This window comes from Bombina bombina, chromosome 4 (genome assembly GCF_027579735.1).
Source record: "Bombina bombina isolate aBomBom1 chromosome 4, aBomBom1.pri, whole genome shotgun sequence".
Lineage (NCBI taxonomy): Eukaryota > Metazoa > Chordata > Amphibia > Anura > Bombinatoridae > Bombina > Bombina bombina.
The window spans coordinates 1,119,074,211-1,119,089,179 of NC_069502.1; the positions used below are offsets into that span (position 1 = coordinate 1,119,074,211).

At 42.7% G+C, this 14,969-nt stretch overlaps 1 protein-coding gene across 1 annotated transcript in view; it reads left to right on the forward strand.

Moving 5' to 3' along the window:
* FLVCR1 (FLVCR heme transporter 1) overlaps positions 1–14,969 on the forward strand; it is a 230,203-nt gene that overhangs the window by 160,243 nt on the left and 54,991 nt on the right. The gene's annotated exons all lie outside the window — the stretch shown is intronic.

The window sequence follows — 14,969 nt, forward strand, 5'->3', positions numbered from 1 at the left end:
TTACTTTATCTGGTTATCTAGATTCATGATCCAGGTTTGTTCTAAAGAGAGGTTTATTGAAAACAAAATTATAGAAGGAATTGGATTAGTTTGAGGTTCATTAAAGCAGTATTGTTAACTTTTCAAAGGATGCTTTGGAATTGTTGTGAAGCTATTGGTCCATCAAACAAAACTATAAAAAAGGGATTTTTTTTTTTTTTTTTAAAGGGACATTAAAGTTTTTTTTTTAAATGTATGTATTATATCTATCTGCAGTTCATTAGCACATTGCAAAAAGATCTGCATACAAAATACATGTTTTAAAACCAGATAAACTGCAAAATGTATCTCGTTTTGCAGTCTTGTGTATGTTTGGTTTATATTCATATATAAACATTTTTCTTTCTGATGACACGGTGAGTCCACGGATCATCATAATTACTATTGGGAATATCACTCCTGACTAGCAGGATGAGGCAAAGAGCACCACAGCAAAGCTGTTAAATACCACACCCTTACCCACTACCCCCAGTCATTCTCTTTGCTTGTATCAGTTGCAAGGAGGGGTAAAGTTAGGTGTCTGATTCTTCAATCAAGAGTTTATTTTTAAGCAAAGCAGGTTTGCTCTGTTTTCCTGGGGTGTAGCTGTAGTCCATGTCAGTCTCTTCAGTAGAGCAGTGGTGTCATTTAAGCATTTGGGAACTTGTGGGGTATAAACCCTACTGTGCCTCCCAATCAGTTTTTGCTGCCCTTATTTAAAAAAGCCTAACTAGGTTTACTTGGTCTTTTTTGCTTTCCACAGGTCCATGTGAGGGATGAAAACTTTCAAACCTTGTGAGCTGCCCTGCTGCCGGGCAGACTGTGATGGAGGTAAGTTCTACTTTTTATTTTTCTGATATAGAGAAGGTTCAGAAAAGTTTTGGCACTTATGGGGTTAATGTTGGGATGTTAATCCTGCTTATGTGCAGGTTTTTTTTATTGTGGCAGTTTAGTTTTTGTGGGGCACGGTGAGCGGATATTGGCTATATTTAGGAGTGCTGTTCAGCTCTCCTTGTTAAGGCTCATTATTATGTGTTTGTATGGGAAGGTACGGATTGCTTGGTGTTTAAGCGAGTCACACACTTTCTTTCCCTCCTGGCGGCTGTTTGTAGTGTTAAATAAGATGCCGGCTGTGAGGTGGTTGGGTATGACCACGATGGGCGAAGTTTCCTTGGCACGAGTTTTGCGTGCTCTTCCTGTGTGTTTCTGCTGCGTTGCGGAAGTGAGAGGTTGTTTAGAGCCTTCTTTCGTTTGCAGAGCAAAGGCTGATATTCCTCTGGTTCTAGATTTTAAAGTCTGGATTGCTTGAGTTTTCCTCCGGTCTGGGGAGGTCAGGTAAGCATCCCAGCATGGCTTGTTGAGGTTTAGAGGTGTGCAGCAGGGGTTCTGGGTTCATTTCTTTAACAAGATATGACGAGTCCACAGATTTCATCCTTACTTATCGCCTCCTGGTCAGCAGGAGGAGGGAAAGAGCACCACAGCAGAGCTGCATATATATAGCTCCGCCCCTCCCTCCCACTCCAGTCATTCTCTTTGCCTGTGTTAGTGATAGGAAGAGGTAAAGTGAGGTGTTAGTTAGTTAAACGGACTGCTTGGTGTTTAAGCGAGTCACGCACTTTCTTTCCCTCCTGGCGGCTGTTTGTAGTGTTAAATGAGATGCCGGCTGTGAGGTGGTTGGGTATGACCACGATGGGCGGAGTTTCCTTGGCACGAGTTTTGCATGCTCTTCCTGTGTGTTTCTGCTGCGTTGCGGAAGTGAGAGGTTGTTTAGAGCCTTCTTTCGTTTGCAGAGCAAAGGCTGATATTCCTCTGGTTCAAGATTTTAAAGTCTGGATTGCTTGAGTTTTCCTCCGGTCTGGGGAGGTCAGGTAAGCATCTCAGCATGGCTTGTTGAGGTTTAGAGGTGTGCAGCAGGGGTTCTGGGTTCATTTCTTTAACAAGATATGACGAGTCCACAGATTTCATCCTTACTTATCGCCTCCTGGTCAGCAGGAGGAGGCATAGAGCACCACAGCAGAGCTGCATATATAGCTCCTCCCCTCCCTCCCACTCCAGTCATTCTCTTTGCCTGTGTTAGTAATAGGAAGAGGTAAAGTGTGGTGTTAGTTTTAGTTTCTTCAATCAAGAGTTTATTTTTTTTTAAGTAGTGCCAATAGAGTGCTACTTTGTGCTTGGGTGTAGCCTAGACCAGATCAGTCTCTTCAGTACACAGAGAAGCATTTGGTGGCTTTTAAGCAATGGGAACTGGTGGAACATTATTCTCACTGCGCCTCCCATATTCTGTTGCTGCTCGGGGGAAAATCTGAGGGATCTTACTCAGTGTTTCCTTGTTCTCCTCAGGTCCATGTGAGCCGTGGGACTTCACAAACCTGGGAACTGCCTTTGCTGTTGGCAGCGGGGAGGTAAGTGCCATTTTTTATTCCTGGGCTTAAGAAAAGTCAAGGGCTCAAAAAGACATTGGCCACTCTGTTTGGGAATAGCAGCCCTTAGAGAGAGAAGGGACTCTTTATTCTGGTATACATTTTTCTCCTTTACAGAGGAGACACTTTTAGACAGCTTATGGAATAGACGGTAAAGTTTTCTACTTATGGGCTGTAGAAAGACCTGTTCTTCCGGCGGTTACATAATGCCGCACAGGAGATGTCTGGGTTTATGTTTTTTCTCTTGGGGTTCTTGCAGCATGCTAAGGCAATCTAAGGGTAAACTTTATAAAGCATTGAGTGCTTCAAATTCCCCTTGTTACTCTCATCTCCCGGCGATAACATGAGACATGCTGACCGGGAGATGACTGTGTGTCGCAACTATCCTTCCCCTATGTTTATTGGATATACGGTACTAAGGGGTTACTTGAGATCATGTTTATTTAATACAGACATCGAGGTCTCAGTTATGCAGCTCACATGTTGCTGTTACGCTAGTGTATTGGGCACTGTTAGGAGTTTACGCCCACGAAGGGTGGTCCTTAGGGACGCACTTTGCGCACCTTTTTATCTCCCGCTTTGTCCTTATCATATACATGATGCCGGAAGATGCCTACTGCGGCGATGCCCGCGAAGGACTTAAGGGGACAGTCCCGGCGGCTTTTTATGGAGGTATTGAGATTATCTCCCGGCGGTTCTCTAAATGCCGCCCGGGAGTTCTCTGTTGTGTCTCCGCCTACGATGGGCGGTCCTTGGGGGTGCATAGCGTACTCAGTGTCTCTCCTGGCGGTGTTTTAAAAAATATGCCGATAGGGAGATCTGTTTGATGCACTCCAAAAGTGTCCCATTTTCTCCCGTCTCACACAGGGGAAGGGTCTTATTAAACATACAGTATTTTGCTTTATTGTAAGCTCCATTACCGACAGAAATAAGTCGGATTGTGTAATAATTTACCCTGTTGCAGTGGGGTCCCAGTGTTTAAACATCATACTCAGAGGGGATATTGCTGAGGACTGTTCTGATCTAGCACCAAATTTGCCCAATTTTTTTTGCTGGTTTTGGTGTGAACATATGTTATTCTTTTTAAGATTTAAAATAATCAGTTAAGTTAAAGGGACAGTGTCATTTTTACTCTGTAAACTTTATATAAAGGATTGGGGCTGTTTGTTTGTTACTTCATCCTTTGTGACATAAGGATGGTACCAAAACACAAAGAAATAAGTTACTTGGGACTTAAAGAGACAGTAACGTTTGTTCTGTGTATATTATAATAGATGCTTTTCAGCTGTTTGTTTGTTGGCTCATCCTTTGTAACTGAGGGTGCAACAAACACTTTCAAAAATAGAGGAATACTAAATTTGAGGGGCTCCTTATGACAGTCTATGTTCATCAAGGGTTGCTATTGCAGCCGGTAGTTTGCCTTGGTACAGTTACATGTGCAGCGGCTTATTGGTTTTATCCTCTGGAAGGGTCTCTTAAGTTTGAAAATTCTTTAAGAAAAAAAAAAAACTTTTCAGACAGCTGATTCATTTATTACTCATGCTTCCCTGCAACTTACCAAATTGGCGTCTAAGTGTTCAGGATTCTCTATCCTAGCATGCGGCACCCTCTTTTTGATTGAAATCTGGGTGTTTCTTCCAAGCCTAGTCTTTTGGCTATCCTTTACAAGAAGGCCTTGTTTGAACCTGACTTGAAGGCAATTTTTTCTGGCTTCTCGGGGGACAAGGGTCATCTCCTCCCTCAGGATAAGCGATCCAATCCAGGAGGTTGACAGAGTACTTTTTGTTCCTTTCGGATTTTCAAGGGAACTACCTCTTCTTTCTTCTATAAAGGTAAGACGAGTCCACGGATTCATCCTTTACTTGTGGGATATTATCCTTCCCTACAGGAAGTGGCAAAGAGCACCACAGCAGAGCTGTCTATATAGCTACTCCCTTAGCTCCACCCCCAGTCATTCTCTTTGCCTACTCTAAGTACTAGGAAGGGTAAAGTGAAAGAGGTGATAAAATATTAGTTTTTAATTTCTTCAAGCAAGAGTTTGTTATTTTAAATGGTACCGGTGTGTACTATTTACTCTCAGGCAGCAGATGGATGAAGATTGCTGCCTGGAGGATGATGATCTTAGCATTTGTAACTAAGGTCCATTTCTGTTCCCACAGAGGCTGAGGAGTACAGGAAACTTCAGTGTGAGGAACGGTTTCATGCTATGCAGCAATGAGGTATGTTCAGTCATATTTTTCTGGAGAGACTGTGTATTTCAGAAAGGCTGACATTATACCCAGGAGGGTAAGGGTAAGCAGTAATCCTAGAGCTAAAAGAAGGGCATTACTTAGCTTGCATATGGGGCCAATTACTCATTTGGTTGACACTGAATGACAAATGTTTGTGAGCAAACGTTTTTTTGTTGATTTGGGAGTGCTTTAACGTTTTTGTGGGCAATACAAGTTTTTGGGCAATTTTATTAGGGCACCCATGGCTTAATTTTCGGGTCTTAGAACCCACATGGCTAGTTATAACCGCTCTGGTGCGGTTCTTTAAGGCTGAGGAAACATCGAGTGAGATGGGCGGGCCTATTTTCGCGCCTCAGATGCGCAGTTAGTTTTGTCACTAAGCAGCAAGCTCTAACTCCTGAGGGCCCTGGTGTATGTTTTTGGCCAAATCGAAGCTTTTACCCCACACTTTCGATCCCTGAGGGCAGGTAGGGCCACAGCAGGGCTGTGGCAAGGTGCTGAGAGTGTTTTTTTTCCGGATCTGGGCCTATTTTCGATCCGGTTTGGAAATTAAGGGGTTAATTGTTAAAAAAAAAAAATTTGTGGTGCAATCTTATCTACCTATAGTGTGTCTACATACAAAATTTTGAAAAAAATTGGTGCATGTTTAGGCTGTTTTGCAGAACGTGTATGCTTTTTTTCTCTTAAAGGCGCAGTACCGTTTTTTTAAGATTGTTATTTTTTTTCCACTAAATAAAGTGTTTTCATGCTTGTTTGTAGTCATTACTAGCCTGTTCAACATGACTGACATTGAGGAAAGTCAATGTTCAATATGTTTAGAAGCCATTGTGGAACCTCCACTTAGAATGTGTACCTCATGCACTGAAAGGTCAATAAATTGTAAAGAACATATTTTAGCTACTAAAAGTATGTCGCAGGATGAGTCTTAGTCAGAAGAGAATCAGGTTATGCCATCTAATTCTCCCCAAGTGTCACAACCGTTAACGCACGCACAAGCAACGGCAAGTACTTCTAGTGTGTCTAATTCTTTCACCCTGCAAGATATGGCCGCAGTTATGAATTCTACCCTCACAGAGGTTTTATCTAAGCTGCCTGGGTTGCAGGGGAAGCGCAGCAGGTCTGGTGTGAGAACAAATGCTGAGCCCTCTGACGCTTTATTAGCCATATCCGATGTACCCTCACAATGTTCTAAAGTGAGGGATTTGCTGGCTGAGGGAGAGATTTCTGACTTAGGAAATATGTTCCCTCAGACAGATTCAGATATGACGGCTTTTAAATTTAAACTAGAACACCTCCGCTTATTGCTCAGGGAGGTTTTAGCAACTGGATGATTGTGACCCTATTGTAGTTCCAGAGAAATTGTGTAAAATGGACAGATTCCTAGAGGTTCCTGCCTACACTGATGTTTTTCCGGTCCCTAAGAGGATTTCGGAAATTGTTACTAAGGAGTGGGATAGATCAGGTATTCCGTTCGCTCCCCCTCATACTTTTAAGAAAAGTGCGGGACTCGTGGCAGACGGTCCCTAAGGTGGAGGGAGCTATTTCTACCCTGGCTAAGCGTACAACTATACCTATTGAGGACAGTTGTGCTTTCAAAGATCCTATGGATAAAAAATTAGAGGGTCTCCTGAAGAAAATATTTGTTCATCAAGGTTTTCTTCTCCAACCTATAGCGTGCATTGTTCCTGTAACTACTGCAGCGTCCTTTTGGTTCGAGGCTCTGGAAGAGGCTCTTCAGGTTGAGACTCCATTAGAGGATATTCTGGATAGAATTAGGGCTCTCAAGCTAGCTAATTCTTTCATTACAGATGCCGCTTTTCAATTGGCTAAATTAGCGGCTAAGAATTCAGGTTTTGCCATTTTAGCGCGTAGAGCGTTATGGCTTAAGTCCTGGTCTGCTGATGTGTTAAGACCCTATTCGGGCCTGAACTGAAAGAGATCATTTCAGACATCACTGGAGGGAAAGGCCATGCCCTTCCTCAGGATAAGATGAGGACCAAACAAAATGATTTTCGTTCCTTTCGAAACTTCAAAGGTGGTCCCTCTTCCTCTTCCCCTGCCGCAAAGCAAGAGGGGAATCTTGCTCAATCCAAGTCAGTCTGAAAACCTAACCAGACTTGAAGCATGGGTAAACAGGCCAAGAAGCCCGCTGCTGCCTCCAAGACAGCATGAAGGGGTAGCCCCCCGATCCGGGACCGGATCTAGTAGGGGGCAGACTTTCTCTCTTCGCTCAGGGTTGGGCAAGAGACGTTCAGGATTCCTGGGCTTTAGAAATAGTAACTCAGGGGTATCTTCTAGATTTCAAATTTTCTCCCCCAAGGGGGAGATTCTATCTTTCTCAATTGTCTGTAAACCAGACAAAAAGAGAGGCGTTCTTATGCTGTGTAGAAGACCTATATTCCATGGGAGTGATCTGCCCAGTTCCGGAAACAGAACAAGGGCAAGGGTTCTACTCCAATCTGTTTGTGGTTTCCAAAAAAGAGGGAACTTACAGACCAATTTTGGATCTCAAGATCCTAAACAAATTCCTCAGAGTCCCATCCTTCAAGATGGAGACCATTCGGACTATTTTGCCAATGATCCAGGAGGGTCAATATATGACCACCGTGGACTTAAAGGATGCGTATCTACACATTCCTATCCACAAAGATCATCACCAGTTCCTCAGGTTTGCCTTTCTGGAGAAGCATTACCAGTTTGTGGCTCTTCCCTTTAGGTTTGCCGCGGCTCCCAGAATTTTCACAAAGGTGCTAGGGTCCCTTCTGGCGGTTCTAAGGCCGCGGGGCATAGCTGTGGCGCCTTATCTGGACGATATCTTAATCCAGGCGTCAACTTACCAACTAGCCATGTCTCACACGGACATCGTGTTGGCTTTTCTAAGATCTCACGGGTGGAAGGTGAACGTAAAAAATCTTATCCCTCTCACAAGAGTCCCATTCCTGGGAACTCTGATAGATTCGGTGGACATGAAAATGTTTCTGACGGAGGTCAGGAAATCAAAAATTGTATCCATCTGCCGAGCTCTTCATTCCATTCCTCGGCCGTCAGTGGCTCAGTGTATGGAGGTAATCGGTTTAATGGTAGCGGCAATGGACATAGTTCCGTTTGCATCCCAGACCACTGGAACTTTTGCATGCTCAAACAGTGGAATGGGGATTATGCAGATTTATCTCCTCAGATAAATCTGGACCAAGAAACCAGAAACTCTCTTCTTTGGTGGTTGTCACAGGATCATCTGTCCAAGGGAATGTGTTTCCGCAGGCCAGCATGGGTCATAGTGACGACGGACGTCAGCCTATTGGGCTGGGGTGCAGTCTGGAATTCCCTGAAAGCACAGGGTTTGTGGACTCAGGAGGAGACTCTCCTCCCAATCAATATTCTAGAACTGAGAGCGATATTCAACACGCTTCAGGCGTGGCCTCAGCTGGCGTTGGCCAGATTCATAAGATTTCAGTCGGACAATATCAGGACTGTAGCATATATCAATCATCAAGGGGGAACAAAGAGTTCTCTAGCGATGATAGAGGTTACCAAAATAATTTGATGGGCAGAGACTCACTCTTGCCATCTATCAGCAATCTATATCCCAGGAGTGGAGAACTGGGAAGCGGATTTTCTAAGTCGTCAGACTTTTCATCCGGGGGAGTGGGAACTCCATCCGGAGGTGTTTGCACAATTGATTCAGCAATGGGGCACACCTGAATTGGATCTGATGGCGTCTCGTCAGAATGCCAAACGTCCTTGTTACGGGTCCAGGTCAAGGGATCCTCAGGCAGTACTGATAGATGCTCTGGCAGTACCCTAGTCGTTCAACCTGGCTTATGTGTTTCCACCTTTTCCTCTCCCTCCTCGTTTGATTGCCAGAATTAAACAGGATAGAGCTTCAGTGATTTTGATGGCACCTGCGTGGCCACGCAGGACTTGGTATGCAGACCTGGTGGACATGTCATTTCTTCCACCCTGGACTCTGCCACTGAGATAGGACCTTCTGATTCAAGGTCCGTTCCAGCATCCAAATCTTGTTTCTCTGCGACTGACTGCTTGGAGATTGAACGCTTGATCTTATCCAAGCGGGGGTTCTCTGAGTCGGTCATAGATACCTTGATTCAGGCTCGAAAGCTTGTCACCAGGAAAATTTATCATAAGATATGGCGTAAATATCTTTATTGGTGCAAATCCAAAGGCTACTCATGGAGTAAGATCAGGATTCCTAGGATTTTGTCCTTTCTCCAAGGAGGATTGGAGAAGGGGCTATCAGCTAGTTCCTTAAAGGATCAGATATCTGCTTTATCAATTCTACTGCACAAACGTCTGGCAGATGTTCCAGGCGTCCAGTCGTTCTGTCAGGCTTTAGTTAGAATCAAGCCTGTGTTTAAACCTGTTGCTCCGCCATGGAGTTTGAATTTAGTTCTTAAGTTTCTTCAAGGGGTTCCGTTTGAACCTATGCATTCCATAGATATTAAGCTTCTATCTTGGAAAGTTCTGTTTTTAGTTGCTATCTCTTCGGCTCGAAGAGTTTCTGAACTATCTGCATTGCAATGCGATTCGCCTTATCTTGTTTTCTATGCTGATAAGGTGGTTCTGCGTACCAAACCTGGATTCCTTCCTAAGGTTGTTACTAATAAGAATATTAATCAGGAAATTGTTGTTCCTTCTCTGTGTCCTAATCATTCCTCTAAGAAGGAGCGTCTATTGCACAACTTGGACGTGGTGCGTGCTTTAAAGTTTTACTTGGAAGCGACCAAAGATTTTCGTCAAGCATCTTCTTTGTTTGTTGTCTATTCTGGAAAACGTAGAGGTCAAAAAGCTACGGCTACCTCTCTTGCCTTTTGGCTAAAAAGCATCATCCGTTTGGCATACGAGACTGCTGGACAGCAGCCTCCTGAAACAATTACAGCTCAGTCTACTACAGTGGTGGTTTCCACATGGGCTTTTAAAAATGATGCTTCTGTTGAACAGATTTGTAAGGCTGCGACTTGGTCTTCGCTTCATACCTTTTCCAAATTTTACAAATTTGATACCTTTGCTTCTTCGGAGGCTGTTTTTGGGAGAAAAGTTCTTCAAGCAGTTGTGCCTTCTCTTTGACCATCTGTCTTGTCCCTCCCGTTCATCCGTGTCCTGTAGCTTTGGTTTTGTATCCCACAAGTAAAGGATGAATCCGTGGACTGGTCTTACCTTTATAGAAGAAAACTAAATTTATGCTTACCTGATAAATTGATTTCTTCTATGGTAAGATGAGTCCACGGCCCGCCCTGTCATTTTAAGACAGATTATATTTTTTTTTATTTAAACTCAGTCACCTCTGCACCTTGTTTCTCCTTTTTCATCCTGTACCTTCGGTTGAGTGACTGGGGTGTGGAGCTAAGGGAGGAGCTATGTAGACAGCTCTGCTGTGGTGCTCTTTGCCACTTCCTGTAGGGAAGGATAATATCCCACAAGTAAAGGATGAATCCGTGGACTTGTCTTACCATAGAAGAAATCAATTTATCAGGTAAGCATAAATTTAGTTTTTTCGCAGGAAGGGCCCTATCTACAATCCAAGTCCAGATTGGAGACAACGGTCTGCGAACTAGGTAAACAACCCAGGTGACCTACTGCGGCTCCCAAGTCAGCATGTAGGGTTGGCCCCCAATCCGGGTTAGGATCTAGCAGGGAACAGATTATCTTTCTTCATCCAGGCTGGATGAGAAATGTTCAGGATCCCTGGGAAATAGATATTGTTTCTCAGGGATACTAACTGTTATTCCAAAATTCTTTCCACAGAGGAAGGTTTTTTCTTTCACAAATTATCTGTAGACAGGATAAAAGAAGAGGCGTTTTTACGCTGTGTTTAAGACCTCTATCCTGTTCCAATCCAGGAGCATGGACAGGGTTTTTTCTTCAAATCTGTTGTATTTCCCAAAAAAGAGGGAATTTTCAAACCTATCTTAGATCTCAAGAGTCTAATCCGGTTTCTCAGATTTCCGTCTTTCAAGATAGAAAATATTTGTTCCATTCTCTCATTGATCCAGGAGGGTCAATTTATGGCGACAGGGGATTTAAAGGATGCATACCTTCCTGTTTCCATCCACTGTGTTCCTTTCAAATTCCTGAGAGTAGCCAGGCGGTTAGCTCAGCATGCTAAGGGCGCTGTGTCTAAGCTTTGTAGCAACCCACGGGTCGTAGGTTCAATCCTCAATGAGGTTCACTCAGCCTTTCATCCTTCTGAGATCGATAAAATGAGCAGCGCTTTGAGACACTTATAGGTGATTAGCCGCGCTTTACCAGTACCCAATTCATGCATGCATAAAGTGCACCTGTCTTGTGCGATAATTTTTTTCCATTCATGGACTACCACCTTTGGTTAGTGGTTTTTCCTTGCACAGAATCTTCACAAGGATTCTGGGATCTTTACGGGCGGTTATAAGGCCACAGGGCACTGCAGTGGCTCCTTATCTGGATGATATACTGCTAGCAAGGTCCTATACCACAATTGTGCTTTCCTTCCTAAGAACCCACGGGTGGTAGGTAAACTTGGAACATGTTTTTTCTGGGAATTGTATTCGCTTTGTTCTGTTAAGATCTTTCTGAAGGTCAGAAAGTTAGGAATTCTGAATACGTGTCGAATCATTCCGTCCAGTCCTCGTCCGTCAGTAGCTCAGTACACGGAGGTAATAGAATGGATGGTGGCGGCGATGGGCATTGTACCATCTGTACGGTTTCATCGCAGGCCTCTGCAATGAGCATGCTCAGGCAGTGGAATGGAGATTAATATGGCTCCATAGCTCAGGGGTTAGAGCTCTGGTCTTGTAAACCAGGGATCGTGAGTTCAGATCTCACTGAGGCCTTGCTTGAAATGTCTCAATCAGATCTATCTTCTTATTTCTAGATCAACAGACAAGGGATTCTCTTCTATGATGGTTGTCACTGGCTCTTCTGCCCAGAGGACATGCTTCCACAGACCCTTGTGGGTAATAGTGACAACGGGTACCAGTCGGTTAGGTTGTGGAACTGTTTGGAACTCCCTAAGGGTTCTGGGTGTGTGGACTCTGACGGAGTCTCTACTTCCCATCACTATCCTAGAGTTGTGAGCTCTTTTCAATGCATTTCAGACTCAGTCTCTGGTGACTTCCGTCTCATTCTCCAGATTGCAGTCGGGCAGAATTTGGACTGTAGCTTATATCAATCATCAGGAAGGAACAGGAGTTCCTTAGTGATGACAAGAGAAGTCAAGATCATTCAGTGGGCGGAAGGCTCACTCTTGTTATCTGTCGACAATCCATATCCTAGGTGTGGAAAACTGGGAGGCGGATCTTTTGAGCAGATAGACGTTTCATCCGGGGGAAGGGGAATTCCACCCGGAGGTATTTGCCAACCTGATTTTCAGATGGGGCAGGCCGGCGCTGGATCTTATGGTCTCTCGCCAGAATGTCAAGCTCCCGAGATATGGATCCAGGTCCAGGGATCCTCAGGCCGAACTGATAGATGCCTTGACAGTGTCTTGGTCGTTCAACCTAGCTTATGTGTTCCCTTCATTTGCTCTCCTTCCCCGGGTGATTGCTCGAGTCAAACAGGAGAGGGCTTCGGTGATTCTCATCGCTCCTGTGTGGCCTCGCAGGACTTGGTATGCCGATCTGGTGGACATGTCCTCTCTGCCGCCGTGGAAGCTTCCATTGAGGCAGGACTTTCTCATTCAGGGACCCTTCCATCATCCAAATTTAATTTGTCTGCAGCTGTCTGCTTGTAGATTGATCAATGGATTTTATCTAAGCGTGGGTTCTCTGATTTGATCATTGATACCTTGATTCAGGCTCGTATGCCTGTTACTAGAAGATTTATGTAATGCTGCAATCAGCCAGGCATCACACGGAGGTAAAAGTGCAATAAATAAAAAAGTGGATGCAAGTTTTTTTTCCCCATAAAAATTTGATTTTTACCTTTATTCAGTGAGACAAGATTAAAAACAGAAAAAGCAGGGCTCGCAGCCCATAATGTCAGATAAGGGTATTCAATGGAGATATACAAAAGCAGACATGTTTTGTGTGGGGCTACCACACTTGTTCACTGCTTAATGAGATCTCCACTAATGTCTCTATTTAAAGAGACCACAACACTTGATTACCTTAATTGATTATACATCAGGGTTAACCCTTAACTAACCATATTCAAAGTTTCATGTGGACTCAGTGTTAGGCTAATATTAACTCTATCTTATAGAAAATAAACCAATGCATAACTATATACATTTTGCTTCATAGACCCAACATACAATTTATATCATAATTTCATCTATATACAAGTATGAAAAAATCTAAAAATACATTAAGTTATATTAATTGATTTCAAAGCAATCCTAAATTTATATCCATGTATCAGAAAGAGATAGATATAGTAGATATAAGTCCAAATGAGATACAAAAGGCAAATTTTTTATTTTTTTTCCCAAGGGGACAGATTAGATAAACAAATTGACATCACTTTCCATGTTTATCCCCCATGGATGTCTGGTATTTAGATAGAATATCCATTTCGCTTCAGTGTAATTTAAATGGTACTCCCTGTCCCCTCCCCTCTTATGTGCAGGCACATGGTCAATGGCCTGTATAGAGAGTAGTGAGGCATCAGCTGCGTGCTTGTTCTTGAAATGTCTGGCTACAGGGGTAAATATCTCTGGATCCTCTATATCCCTAACATGCTCAAATGCCCTGTCCTTCAAAAAGCGTTTGGTTTTGCCAACATACTGAATTTGGCACCCCCTACAGGTCAACAAATAAACTACATGCGTTGATTTACAGTTTAATTTATACCTGATTTCAAAGGATCTTTTTGTCACAGTAGAGACAAACTGTGTCCCCTCATTTACATATGTACATGCCTTGCAGCGTGTGGCCCTACATTTATAAAAACCTAATCTGTTAGGTAACCATGTTCTGGTTTTTTTAATGCGTAAGTCTGAGGGTGCTAACAGATTTCCCAGGGGTTTTCCTTTCTTGGCAACACATTTACAACCTCCTGAGGCTAATCCTTCCAAACTTGGATCCCAAGCCAAGATAGGAAGATTCTGTCTTACAATATTACAAATCTTTTTAAACTCCAGGCTGTATGGGGTACTAAAGATAATTCTATTACCCACACTTGTTTTTATTCCCTTTTTAGTGTTTTTATATTGCAATAGTTCCTCTCTATGAAGCTGGTCTACCTCTTTTTTTACATTGCTTAACAATTTATCGGGATAACCCCTGCTTTGTAACCTATGTTCAAGTATTCCACATTCTTTTTTTATAGGTCATGTCATCCAAGCATATCCGTTTAGTACGAATGTACTGTCCCTTCGGGATTGCCTTTTTCACGTGCCCTGGATGGCATGACCTATAATTGAGGATGGTGTTCCCTCCTGATGGTTTCCTGTACACGCTAGAGCTAATTTGTCCAGTACATGGATCAGCCTCTAACGCTACATCAAGATATTTTATTGTAGTTTCATGTTGTTCAGCAGTGAATTTTAACCCTACCTTGTTGGTATTAACCCCTTAAGGACCAAGGCCATTTTTCAATTTCTTTCCCTTAAAGACCAGGGCTATTTTTACATTTCTGCGGTGTTTGTGTTTAGCTGTAATTTTCCTCTTACTCATTTACTGTACCCACACATATTATATACCGTTTTTCTCGCCACTAAATGGACTTTCTAAAGATATCATTATTTTCATCATATCTTATAATTTATTATTAAAAAAATTATAAAATATAAGGAAAAAATGGAAAAAAACACACTTTTTCTAACTTTGACCCCCAAAACCTGTTACACATCTACAACCACCAAAAAACAACCATGCTAAATAGTTTCTAAATTTTGTCCTGAGTTTAGAAATACCCAATGTTAACATGTTCTTTGCTTTTTTTTGCAAGTTATAGGGCAATAAATACAAGTAGCACTTTGCTATTTCAAAACCACTTTTTTTCAAAATGAGCGCTAGTTACATTGGAACCCTGATATCTGTCAGGAATACCTGAATATCCCTTGACATGTATATATTTTTTTTTAGAAGACATTCCAAAGTATTGATCTAGGCCCATTTTGGTATATTTCATGCCACCATTTCACCGCCAAATGCGATCAAATAAAAAAAATTGTTCAATTTTTCACAAATTTTTTCACAAACTTTAGGTTTCTCACTGAAATTATTTACAAACAATTTGTGCAATTATGGCATAAATAGTTGTAAATGCTTCTCTGGGATCCCCTTTGTTCAGAAATAGCAGACTTATATGGCTTTGGTGTTGCTTTTTGGTAATTAGAAGGCTGCTAAATGCCCCTGCGCAC